Source organism: Chlorocebus sabaeus, unplaced genomic scaffold (assembly GCF_047675955.1).
Source record: "Chlorocebus sabaeus isolate Y175 unplaced genomic scaffold, mChlSab1.0.hap1 unalloc_scaffold_217, whole genome shotgun sequence".
NCBI classification, from domain to species: Eukaryota; Metazoa; Chordata; class Mammalia; order Primates; family Cercopithecidae; genus Chlorocebus; species Chlorocebus sabaeus.
Genome location: NW_027327501.1, coordinates 177,483 through 190,431, shown reverse-complemented (window position 1 = coordinate 190,431; position 12,949 = coordinate 177,483). Strand labels below are relative to the sequence as shown.

The following is a 12,949-nucleotide window of genomic DNA, read 5'->3' as shown; positions in this document are numbered from 1 at the left end:
TTGTAACACAGTTATCAGCAGTGAAAGTGGAAAAGCACCTATGAGTCAAAATGACCCTCTGCCCCACCCCGCCCCACCCTACAAAAAGCTGTTCAGGAGGATTTGGGCTGCTTATGAGAATGCTGTCTGTATTCCCAGGGACAGAAAAATGCCTACCCTGGTTAGAAGCTGCGCTGCTCAGCCTCCAGGGTAGAAAGCTCCCCACACCCTCTACCCAAGGAGAAGAGAAGCAAATGGGGTGGCCAGGCTCCAGGATGTGGACTGTTTAATGTGGTTTCTGCAGTCCAGGTCACCGCCATGGGTGAAGCTCTTCCTTCCTTCCTTCTTTTCCACCCAAGTGGCCAAGGTCCTACGGCTGCTGCAGGGCCTCTTCCCTATGAGTCAGCCCAGCCATTCCCCTTCCCCCTTCTTCTTCTTCTTGTTTTTTGAGACGGAGTCTCGCTCTGTCACCCAAGCTGGAGTGCAGTGGCATAATCTTAGCTCACTGCCACCTCTGCCTCCCGGGTTCAAGCAATTCTCCTGCCTCAGCCTCCCAAGTACCTGGGATTACAGGCACCCGCCAACACGCCCAGCTAATTTTTATATTTTTAGTAGAGACGGAATTTGAACTTCTTGGCCAGGCTGCTCTTGAACTCCCGACCTCAGGTGATCCACCTGCCTCAGCCTCCCAAAGTGCTGGGATTACAGGCATGAGGCACTGCGTCTGGCCAAGTCAGCCCAGCCATCCTGACTTTTTGTTCTGGTAAAATTACTCTCTTCCACGTCTACCTTCCAAGTAGCTAAATCACAGATCTGGCCCTTGGGGCAGGCTTGAAGAATCCCTGTTTTTGGTCCTCAAGAGGTCCTACCAGGGTCTGCGACAATTCCAAGACTTGTGTTCTTAAAGAGGAAAGAAACCTCACATACACGGCGCTCGCAGAGCTCAGGCGAGCCCGTATCGGAGGCAAGGCTTGGGAGGGCCCTAAGGTTTGGGTGTGCCGTCTATGATAACAGCTAAGAGATCTGAAGCCAGCTGTCTGGGTTCAAACCTCAATTCCAACAGCACCGGCTGTGTGATGTTAGACAACGTCCCCAGCCTCTCTGTGGTACAGTTTCCTCACTGTAAAAGGGCCACAATAATAGAGCTGCTCTAAAAATTAAGTGAATTGGTGCATATAACGTATTCAGAACAATGCTTGGCACATGGGGGAGTTCAATAGCCACGTATTGAACAGAGTAACTTAGCAATTAGTAAATATACTCATGCAGGCCAGGCGCGGTGGCTCATGCCTGTTATTCCAAAACTTTGCGAGGTTGAAGCAAGACGGTCACTTGAGCCCAGGATTTTGAGACTAGCATGGGCAACACAGCAATATTCCATCTCTAAAACTGTGTGTAACATACAGGTCTATATACACTCAAATGTTCACAGTGTATTTATAGTATACAAAATAGCTGGAAAACAGACTTAACTATTCACAATGGTTACTTCTAGAGAAGGGAGAATGCAAATTTCAGCTTTTTACCCCACACATATATTCTTGTATCATCTGAAATATTTAAGCAAATTGTATGTATACATTTGCCCCGAAACACATAGCAGAAAAATGTAGTTTTGACTCAAAATCTTCAAATCGTGATGGAATTGTCCTGTGAAAGTAAAGTTATAGAGATGAAAAGCCTCCCTCCAGCCTAAATGCTCGTTCATATGACCTATATTACACAAAACAATGCAGACACCCCAATCCTTTCCGCACTGTCATAAGAATTTTTCAGTGAACTGCATTCCCCTTTACAAACTAGATGATACTTAGAGTTACCAGGCAAGAACGTGGATCCAGTTCTGCTTTTTCAAAGCCCAATGTTCCTCCCATAATAGCAATGCATTCTTCAACCGGTCAACTGCCCCCAACACCTGAGCTCTCTGTTGTACACAACTCAGCGAGGCCTGGGAGAAAACAGGTGCAAATTTCACTTACTCAGTAACAACACATCCCACCTGATTCCTCTGCTGGGCTAGTTCTCAAGTCGTCTTTTTCTAAGCTTTCATTCGGCTCTACCACACATACCTAGGCTGGGTAAAACACTTTACCAAGTTTTTTTTTTCCGAGACGGAGTTTCACTCGGTCGCCCACGCTGGAGTGCAGTGACGCCATCTCGGCTCAGAAGCCAGCGCCCGGGTCCATGCAGTCCCCTCCGCGGCAGACGCTGGGAGCCGGGGAGCAGTGGGGACCGGCCCCCACCCGCAGGGCGACCGGGACCCCCGCGCAGGCCCACGCGGTATCGCAGTAGGCGCGAAGCCCCCGGTGCCACCCGACGCCGAGAAAAAGCCCAGGCGCAAGGACCTCGCATCCTGACTTCGGACCCTGCGGAATCCAACTCGGAGCCGCCACGCCCGGGGCAGAGACCCCCGCCCGGTCCGGAGACCCCGTCGCCCGGTCTCACCTCAGGCCACCGGCTCACAGCGCCTGCTCCTCGCCGCGGCGCCTGGGCCGACTGGAGCGCAGCTGAGTAGCCTACAGAGCGGAGGCAGCCTCAACAATGGAGTCCCGGGGCGGGGCCGCCGCTGCCGCTTCAGCGCGTGTTCTCCGCTCAGGATCCGGCTCGGAGCAAGGAGCTGCAGCTGGCGCGGGGCTGCGGCCTGGACACACACCGTGCAGGTGCACAGGGCCCCGCCTGCCGCCCGCCGCCCCGCCCGCCGCCCCACTCCCAGCGGAGGCAGGCGCCCAGGGCCCGCCCCCCGGCCAATGGAGAGCGAGCTGCACGGAGAGGGCGGGGCCTGGGGGAACAAATGGAGGTTGGGCGGGAAGGCGCTGGGACTGGGCATACCGAGTCCCGCGGGAGGACTGGACCCAAGAGCTGACCGGATCCTTGCCTTCTAGAAGACCCAGCTCAGCGTCCACCTGCAGTCTGGTCTACAGGACGCGCTCATCTCAAGCCCAGAACTCAGGCTTTTAGGGCAGAGAGCGAGAGACAGGCTTGCTTTACAAAAAGTGAAACAGAGGTCCAAGGAATAGGATTGCCTGCTGCCGGAAGTCACATAGTCCCATTCACTCGTTCACCTTGCCATTCAGCAAACATTTGGAAGCACGTATGGTGGGCGTTAGCACTGAAGAAGGTCCGGGCGCCGTGGCTCGCGCCTGTAATCCCAGTATTTTGTGGGGCGGAGGCAGGTGGATCACTTGAGGCCAGGAGTTCGAAACCAGCCTGGCCAACAAGATGAAACCCCACCTCTGCTAAAAATACAAAAACTTAGCCGATCGTGGTGGCGCGTACCTGTGGTCCCGCTACTGGGAAAGCTGAGGCAGGAGAATCGTTTGAACCCGGGAGGTGGAGGTTGCAGTGAGCTTAGATCGTGCCACTGCATGTGCTCCAGCCTGGGCCACAGAGTGAGACTCTGTCTCCAAAAAAAAAAAAAAAAAAAAAAAAAAAAATTAATAGATGGGAAGTAGAAGTGAACTTAGGCCTTCCCTGAAGGAGCTCGGCTAAGGAGTACCTGAAATGTCTTTGCATCTCTTTAAGGCCTGATAAAGGAACCAGGAGCGAGCACTAATCACTTCCCTTTCCTGCCTCAGAGCTTTCATGTGTTTGCTGTTCCCCAGCCGAAATGCCAAGTACCAATGGTATTTATTTATTTATAGAAATGGGATCTCCCTATGTTGCCCAGGGTGGTCTCAAACTCCTGGCCTCAAGCTATCCTCTCGTCTCAGCCTCCCAAAGTGTTGGGATTACAGGCATGAACCACTGTCCCCAGCCCTGATCGTCTTTAAAACTTCTTTCCTCATCTTATTTGAGATTCCTGCTTCATGTGCCCCCACACCGTTGGTTTTTCTGTACTTCCGTAGCTGCTCTGCCCAACTTGTATATGTCTGGGCTCAGGCCAAATGCCCTTCCATTTGCAGTGCGCACTGCCACAGGAAATCTCATGCCCTTCCGGGCTTCACAAACCATCCACATGCTCTGCTGCCAGCCAGAGACATCCATCCCAGTCAGATGCCCAGCCCTGACCTTTCCCAAAGCCCCAGCTGGACAGAGGGAAGCATCTCAAATTTTCCAAAACAGAGTGCTTTATTAGTGCCCTAACCTGCTCATCCACATTCTTGTGATTCTCTGTAAACAGCCCCTCCATCCACCCAGCTGCTCAGGTGAAAATCTCAAATCCTCCTCCAGTCCTTCCTCCCTGAACCTCTCATGGAGCCCTCTGCCTTCCTAGGACACTGAGCACCCCTCACTCCCAGCACCAGCTGGGGTGCTGTCTGAGTCGCTGCCACCCACTTGGCATGGAGTGTGACCTCTCGCCCAGTGTGGTGGCTTACGCATATAGTCACAGAGCTTTGGGAGGCTGTGGCGGGCAGATCGGTTGAGGCCAGGAGACTGGGACCAGCCTGGTCAATACAGTGAAACTAAAATACAACAATTAGCCAGGCATGGTAATGCGTGCCCATCGTCCCAGCTCCCCTACCCAGGAGGCTGAGGCAGGAAAATTGCTAGAACCTGGGAGGCAGTGGTTGCAGTGAGCCAACATCACACCACTGCATTCCAGGCTGGGCAACAGAGTGAGACTCTGTTGTAAGCTAAAAAAAAAAAAAAACAAAAAAACAAAAAAACAAAAAAACAAAAAAAAACAAAAACAAACAAACAAACAAAAATACAAAAAACGAAGAAGAAGGAGAAGTGTGACATCTCTAAGGCAAGGCAGTGTCCCACTCTGATTCACTTCCATGTGCAAAGCAGGACCTTCACCCTGAAGGCACTCACTCAGGGATGCTGCTGGGATGGGTGGATGCACAGTTAAGGTCTTCATGGTGGCTGGGGCTAACCCCATCCCCATCGCTTATTCCCACAGACACCTGTACACTCATCACTCCCACGCTCACACCCACCACTGAAAGCCTGGCCCCTAATCTGATTTGCCTAACAAGCTCCCCAGATGAACAACACAGGCTTCCCTCCCTCTCCCCTGCTAGGGCCCCACCGTGTTCTGGGATGTACTCAGGGATCAGGAGAACAAAACCTCAGGGAGTGAAAGGACATTCCAGGATGCAGGCCTCTGCATCGCCCTCCATGCCCTCACCCCTGCCTGACACACCCTCACCCCTGTACCTGGCCAGCTCCTACCAACCCTTAAATTCTCACCAAGTTCAGTGGTGTCAGCCACACCCTAAAGTGACTGACTTCCCAATAACCTATGCCCTTGCATAGTCTTCCTGACCTTGGGTACGAGCAAACCGGTGACTGGCTTCTAACCCATAGAGCCTGGCAAAAGCAATGGGATGTCACTGTCACAGTGCATCACCTTCGCACACTAGAAAGGAAGGTTCCGCCTGCAGGCGCTCCAGGAAGGAGATGCTGTGCTGAGAAAGGACCTTTGGAGGGGCCCCGTAGGCAAGGAAGCAAAAAGCTGGGCCCTTGCCAAGCGGGTCTGAGGAAATGAATTCTGCCAGTAACCTCAGCGGGCCTGGAAATGGATTCTGCCCTGGTGGAGCATCAGATGAGGATGCAGCCCAGCTGCTTGGCGTGAGATCCCAAACACAGGATCCGCTAAAATATGCTCAACTACTAGCTTGCCAAAATTGGCTTAAAGGTGTGTGTTGTTTTAAGCTTCTCAGTTGTTAGTTTTTGCCTACGAAAGTGTTAAAATGTGAGACAATAACTTAGGTCCCCTCCCCATCACACACATTCTTCTTTCTGGCATTCATCATAATTCTACTTATTGATTGAAAATCTCCCTCTTGACTGGGTGCAGTGGCTCAGGAGTTCCAGACCAGCCGGGCCAACATGGTGAAACCCCATCTCTACTAAAAATACAAAAATTAGCTAGACGTGGTGGTGCAATCCTGTAATCCCAGCTACTCGGAAGGCTGAGGCAGGAGAATTGCTTGAATCCAGAAGGCAGAGGTTGCAGTGAGCCGAGATGACACCATTGCACTCCAGCCTGAGTGACAAGAACAAAACTCTGTCTCAAAAAAAAAAAAAAAAAAAAAAAAAAAAAATTGTCTCTTGCCACTAGCATGAAGGTCCCATGAGAAGAAAAGTGGAAACTCTTGCTCATAACAGTGTCCCAAATGCCCAGCACGGTGTAGTTCTAGGGCAGTGGGTCGATGGTGGAAGCTTCTGGTTGAAGGGCCCAGCTGGCCCTCCCAGCTGCCTTCTCCTTGGTGAGGTTCCGTTATAGAGAACAGAATAGTTTCTTGCCTTTCCAGAGTCCCTCTTAGTGGGGATCGGCCAAGTGACATTGTCTTGCCCCGGGAGACATAATTGGAAGTTGGCTGAAAGGTTTCTAGCCGTGGTGTGCTGGGGCGATTTGAACCAGGACATGAGAGCTGACCATCCATTGTTCAGGAATTCTGCAAGTTGATTGTTCAACACATTCAGTACTTAAAACTATCAAATAATATGAACTCGCAATTTAAAAATGCATTAGACCAGATGCAGTGGCCCACGTCTAACACATTGGAAGCCTGAGGCAGGAAGATCACTTGAGCCCAGGAGTTCAAGCCCAGCTTAGGCAAAAAAGGAAGACCCTGTCTCCACAAAAAATGATAAAATTAGCTAGGCATGGTGGTGTGTGCATCCAATCCTAGCCACTCAGGAGGCTGACGTGGGAGGATCCCTTGAGCCATCTGTTCAAGGCTCCAATGAGCTATGATAGTGCCACTGCACTCCAGCCTGGGTGACAGAGCCAGACCCTATCTCAGAAATAAACATATTTCATATATTAATAAATTTATAATAAATGTATATTTATATACACATTTATGTATTGTAATTATATATTTAGACATAAATACATATTTCTTGCTTTATTTATTTATTTATTTATTTTGAGACGGAGTTTAACCCTTGTCACCCAGGCTGGAGTGCAATGACGCAATCTAGGCTCACTGTAACCTCCACCTCTGGGGTTCAAGTGATTTTCCTGCCTCAGTCTCCTGAGTAGCTGGGATTACAGGCACGCACCACCACACCTGGCTAATTTTTGTATCTTTAGTAGAGATGGGGTTTCTCCATGTTCTCAGGCTAGTCTCAAACTCCTGACCTCAGGTGATCTGCCTATCTCGGCCTCCCAAATTGCTGGAACGACAGGTGTAAGCCACTGTGCTCAGTCTATATGATATATTTATATATTATAATTATGTATATTAATTTTATATAATTATATATAAATATAAAAACTTCCTTGCCTTCTCTTGTTTCTACCTACAGTCAGTCCCATGACTTCAAATACTGTCTACATGTAATAATTATAAATGTATATTATATATACACATATATATATATATATTTTTGAGACGGAGTCTCGCCCTGTCGCCAGGCTGGAGTCCAATGGTGCAGTCTCAGATCACTGTAACCTCTGACTCCCGGGTTCAAGCGATTCTCCTGCCTCAGCCTCCCAAGTAGCTGGGCTTATAGGCACCCACTACCACGTCCAGGTAATTTTTGTATTTTTAGTAGAGACAGGGTTTTGCCATGTTGGCTAGGTTGGTTTTGAACTCTTGACCTTAATTGATCTCCCTCCTCGGCCTCCTAAAGTGCTGGGAATACAGGCGTGGGCCACCTTGGCCAAAATATTTTTCTGTTTCCAAGCATTTTACATGAGAGGAAAGTGGAGAATAAATCATCTGACACTCTACTGTAAAAGAAATATTTGTGCCTCCCTTCTTTTCATCTTTCCTAAGTGTACATATTACCAAAATGTCTTTAGGTTGAGGTCCCTCGGTGAAAACTTTACAGGGTGTTGTGTCCTCAGCCACCCTCCTGTCTTTCCCTAGTCCTGGAATTTTAAAACTGTCTGGGGATGACCCAGGATACCCACAGTGGCCATGTCTATTGGAGGGTCTAGTGACTATCAGCCCCGGGGTCATCTCATCGCCAAGGACAGCCTGAGGTAGGGGGTAGAGTCGCTCAGGGGAGCAGCTGGATGCTCTTGGCCTTAGAGGAATCTCTTGGTATAGTTTTCTCTAAAATGGTGACCCCTTAGGATTATTAAAATTTTAGGACATTAAAATGAATGGACAATTCAACGTAATGTCATTAAAGTTAGGTCATTAAAACTGTTCCTCCAGCCAGAGCTTTTATTCCTTGGAGACACAATGATGGTCTGCCAATGGGATACTGATATTGAGAGGAAAAGGTAGAAATGATTTCTGCTCTCTAGATTGTCTCAGACTTGTGAAGATAGAAAAACTGTCCCAAAGGACAAGGAAAACCCACCCCAGAGAGGATGTGCAACAACCTGAACATTAAAATGCACTGAAGGCGCACAGGAGGACAAAGAGCAGTGCCAGTGCCTCCTGGGTGATCACTGAGCACTTTACTGAACAGGATGGGTGTCCCGAGGGACAGAATGGCCTGCCGTGACACTTACAAAGGTCTGTGTTGGAGTCAGCACTGCCTCTCCCTGAGTTTGTTACCTTGAAAAGGCTTGTCTGCTTATTTGTGTTCCAGTTTTTCATTGGCTGTAAGATACATTTTATCAGTACAGCTTGAAAGATAAACATACTATTTCCAAAGAGGCAAGGTAAAATGGTGTATTTTATTTGCTAAAAATTCATATTTATTTCTTCCCCAGAGTGAGTGTAGTAAGTTTTAAAGGTGTGTTCTTTTTAAGGGTAATTTCAAATGGAATTGTAGGACTTAGCTTTATCAACGTTACTGGTGAAATAAAAGTGTGATAGATAAATTGATGATTTACAAAGATTCACCAAAATGTCAGTTTCCTTCTTGCAGCATGGTGAAGAATTTATGACAGTGGACACATCTGTATCCTCTTATCTGGATATTCGAGGGTTTTGTTTTGTTTTGTTTTGTTTTGTTTTGTTTTGTTTTTGGAGACACTGTCTTGCTCTGTAGCCCGGCTGAAGTGCAGTGGCGCCATCTCTGCTTACTGCAACTGCCGCCTCCCGGGTTCAAGTGATTCTCCTATGTCAGCTTCCCGAGTAACTGGGATTATAGGCACCCACTACCACACCCAGCTAATTTTTGTATTTTTAGTAAACAGGGGGTTTTAGGCCTGACACAGTGGCTCAGGTCTGTAATCCCAGCCCTTTGGGAGACCAAGGTAGGCCGATCATGAGGTCAGGAGTTCCAGAGCAGCCTGACCAACATGGTGAAACCCTGTCTCTACAAAATATACAAAAAAATTAGCTGAGCCTGGTGGCAGGCACCTGTAATCCCAGCTACTTGGGAGGCTGAGGCAAGAGAATTGCTTGAATCCGGGAGGTGGAGGTTGCAGTGAGCCAAGATCTTGCCATTGCACCCCAGCCCAAGCGACAATGGGAGACTCCGTCGCAAAAAACCAAACAAACAAACAAACAAACAAACAAACAACAGAAAGACAGGGTTTTGATAAGTTGGCCAGGCTGATCTCAACCTCCTGACCTCAGGTGATCGCCCTCCTCAGCCTCCCAAGCTGCTGGGATTACAGGCATGAGCCACCATGCCCTGCCCATTGTATTTTCTTTTTATTCCCTAAATTTTAATATGTTTGAGTTTGTCTGTTCCTTCATCACTTTTTTCTTACATAAAAGAAATTCTGCCTAATCCTTCATAAAAAAAATCTTCCTGTAACTTCTGAAAGTGTTCTGGTTTTATCTCTCATATTTGAATGTATAATAAGTTGATTATGGCTCACGGAATAGAGAAGAATGCAATGCATTTTCCCAAGTAGATGCCAGCCTGGTTTGCCTCATATTTTAAAGTGCATGTGATTTCTTTTTCTATTCTACAGTGCCTACTCTATCATTCCTCAACTCTCCATATAAATGCTGGGTCATTAAGACTTTCTTTTCCCTTGGTCTGCTTGCTCATCTCTCTGCTAATACTGTGCTGTCCTGAATATTTTCGTCTGAAAATCTTAGAAGTATGTTAGACAAGCCATCACTCTTTTTTTAGATGACTAAAAATCATTAGACATTTGTCATTTTTACTACGTATGAAAAAGTACTTTTTCTTGCCTAAAAACAACCTGATTTGGGAATTTATGTGATTTCATAGGAATAGCATCTGGAAGTGATGACATTAATGTCATTTTAAAAAACGTGTGTCGTATTTCCTCTTATTCTTTTCTGCCTTCACATTGTGCAATAGAAATTTTTTAAATTGTTCTATTAGTATTGTCAAATATCAATTATTGGTTTTATTTACTACTCAATTAAATTTAATGAGCCTACTCTGTCTTGGTGTAATCACATGGAATGGGCTCAACTCCCCAGTTAACAAGTGACAGCATGTGTAAAATATTGTCTACCAGGGAAACTCATTGAACACTTAGTGTTCAGACAGTGTTTTGGTGTCTGGTTCCCTAAGCACCACTGCAGTGACACAAAATAATAGACGTTCAGCAGAAAAAGTTTTGGCAAATACATTGCATAAGCCATTTACATGCAGTGAGTCATTCTTATTAGGGTTGGTGGAATCCCTTTCAAAATGTAAGTTACTAATACAAAGATGGAACTTTGCGAGCAGACGTTTTTAAGAATAAGTAGTCTCAGGACTGATAATATTAACTCCCTTATGCACATCAGGTAGGACTTTATTATGACAGATACTAGAATTGTACAAAGTGAAGTTAAAAGGTAACTCCTAGCAGCACATCTTACTCCCTGGATTCTCTAATAAGATGGGTGTTTCTACTTTGCTGTTGCCTTTTTGAATAGTTCGATTCTAGCATTCGTACTGCTGTGTGGGAGGGAGTATGTGTGAACAGAGTAAGAGTTCTGACAATCAAGGCACAAAATAAATGCTTGGAAATTTTAGAATCATGTAAACAGCTTATGGATTGAGTACAGATTCCCAGTGCTGTCAGTCTCACCCATCCTTCTATCCACATGTGTGGAATGTTCTAGGACTCCATGGCTTTTGAGGATGTGGCTGTGAACTGTACCCAGGAGGAATGGGCTTTGCTAGATTCTTCTCAGAAGAATCTCTGCAGAGAAGTGATGCAGGAAACCTGCAGGAACCTGGTTTCTGTAGCTGAGAATGACAAAACATTTCACTTAATTACAGAACTATTTCCCTATCATCAGTGCTATTTGTGATTTGGAATGGCGCAAGGGAATGATTTGGTGAAGAAATCAGGCATGGGCACTGTGTACAATGAACATTAAATCTAGTAATGTTTCTATAGTTTGTAATAATTCATGATAATTTTGTGGGTCTGTATTTTAGGAAACAAACGAAAAGACCAGAATATTGAAGATCACTTCGAAAAACCTTGGAAAGCTATAAGATAATTTGCACGGAGAAGAGGAAATAAAGTCCTCTGAAGGAATCTTAGCTTGTCATGAACTTAAAAGCAAGCGATCAAAACAAATGAGAGTCACTTGAAATTTATTTCTTTTTAGAAAAATTTCACCCAAAATGCAATGTACTTCAGTGTAGCAGTCAGTGTTTGGAAAACAGTTTACTTGAAAATAGTACTACAAAACTGTGTGCATGAATGTTACTAATTTGGACATAGCCATGCAGGTGGTAACTGTGTTTTCAGTAGTAACCCATTTACTTTCCAATAATTCAGTCATGGCAAAAAAAAAAAAAAAAAAAAAAAAAAAAAAAGCATTTTCCTTGGTATTGGTAGCAGTGTAAGTCCAACACCTATTAGTAAGTAGAAAGTTATTAAACCAAGCAATAATTATGTGCTTTACATTTTTTTTACAGAAATCATATGATACAGAGACTGTGTGAAAACAAAGACGGTAGTCAGTATGGACAGTTGTCAGCCAAATTCCAATGCTTGATCTGAATGAGAACATTTCTGCTGGATTAAAACAATGTGAATGAAGTATTTGTGGAAAAGTCTTTGTACGTCATTCCCTCCTTAACAGGCACATCTTAGCTCACTCAGGATACAAACCATATGGAGAGAAGCAATATAAATGTGAACAGTGTGGGAAACTCTTCGTTTCTGTTCCAGGTGTTAGAAGACACAAGATAATGCACAGTGGAAATCTAATTATAAATGTACGATATGTGGGAAAGCTTTTTATTTTCTCAATTCATTTGAAAGACATCAGAGAACTCACACAGGAGAAAAACCCTATAAATGTAAACAATGTGGTAAAGCGTTCACTGTTTCCGGTTCTTGTCTAATACATGAACGAACTCACACTAGAGAGAAACCCTACGAATGTAAGGAATGTGGAAAAACATTCTGATTTTCTTGTTCTTTTAAGACGCGTGAAAGGACTCACACAGGAGAAAGACCCTATAAATGTACCAAATGTGATAAAGCCTTCAGCTGTTCCACTTCCCTTCGTGACCATGGAAGCATTCATACTGGAGAGAGACCTTATGAATGTAAACAATGTGGCAAAGCCTTTAGTCATTTGAGTTCCCTTTGTAACCATAGAAGCACTCATACGGGAGAGAAAGCCTATGAATGTAAACAATGTGACCAAGCCTTCAGTCGTCCCAGTTCCCTTCACCTCCATGAAAGAATTCATACTGGAGAAAAACTCTATGAATGTAAGAGATGCGGTAAAGCCTACATTCGTTCCAGTCAGTTTACTCGCCATGAAAGAAGTCATGATATAGAGGCTGGGTGTAGTGACTCAGCCTATAATCCCAGCACTTTGGGAGGCCAAGGAGTGTGTATTGCTTGAGCCCAGGAGTTCATAACCAGCCCGGATTAAAACAGCGTGAAACAACCTGGGCATCAAGGTGAAACCCTGTCTCTAGAAAAAATAAAATAATGCCGGGCACGGTGGCTAACACCAGTTACTCGGGAGACTGAGGCAGGAGAATGGCGTGAACCTGGGAGGCAGAGCTTGCAGTGAGCCGAGATCGCACCAGTGCACACCAGCTTGGGCGACAGAGCAAGACTCCGTCTCAAAACAAATAAATAAAAATAATTAGCTGGGCATGGTGGCACATTTCAGTTGTCTTAGTTCTTTTTCAAGGACATAAAAAGCAATGGGGGGTTGGGGGAAAGCCCTGTGCATGCGGATCACGAGGTCAGGAGATCGAAACC

General features: G+C 46.0%; 1 pseudogene; it reads left to right on the top strand.

Annotated features, from left to right (window-relative positions):
* The first annotated feature begins 7,802 nt into the window (after window positions 1-7,802).
* LOC140711142 (uncharacterized) lies at window positions 7,803-12,649 on the top strand (annotated as a pseudogene).
* Window positions 12,650-12,949: the final 300 nt, after the last annotated feature.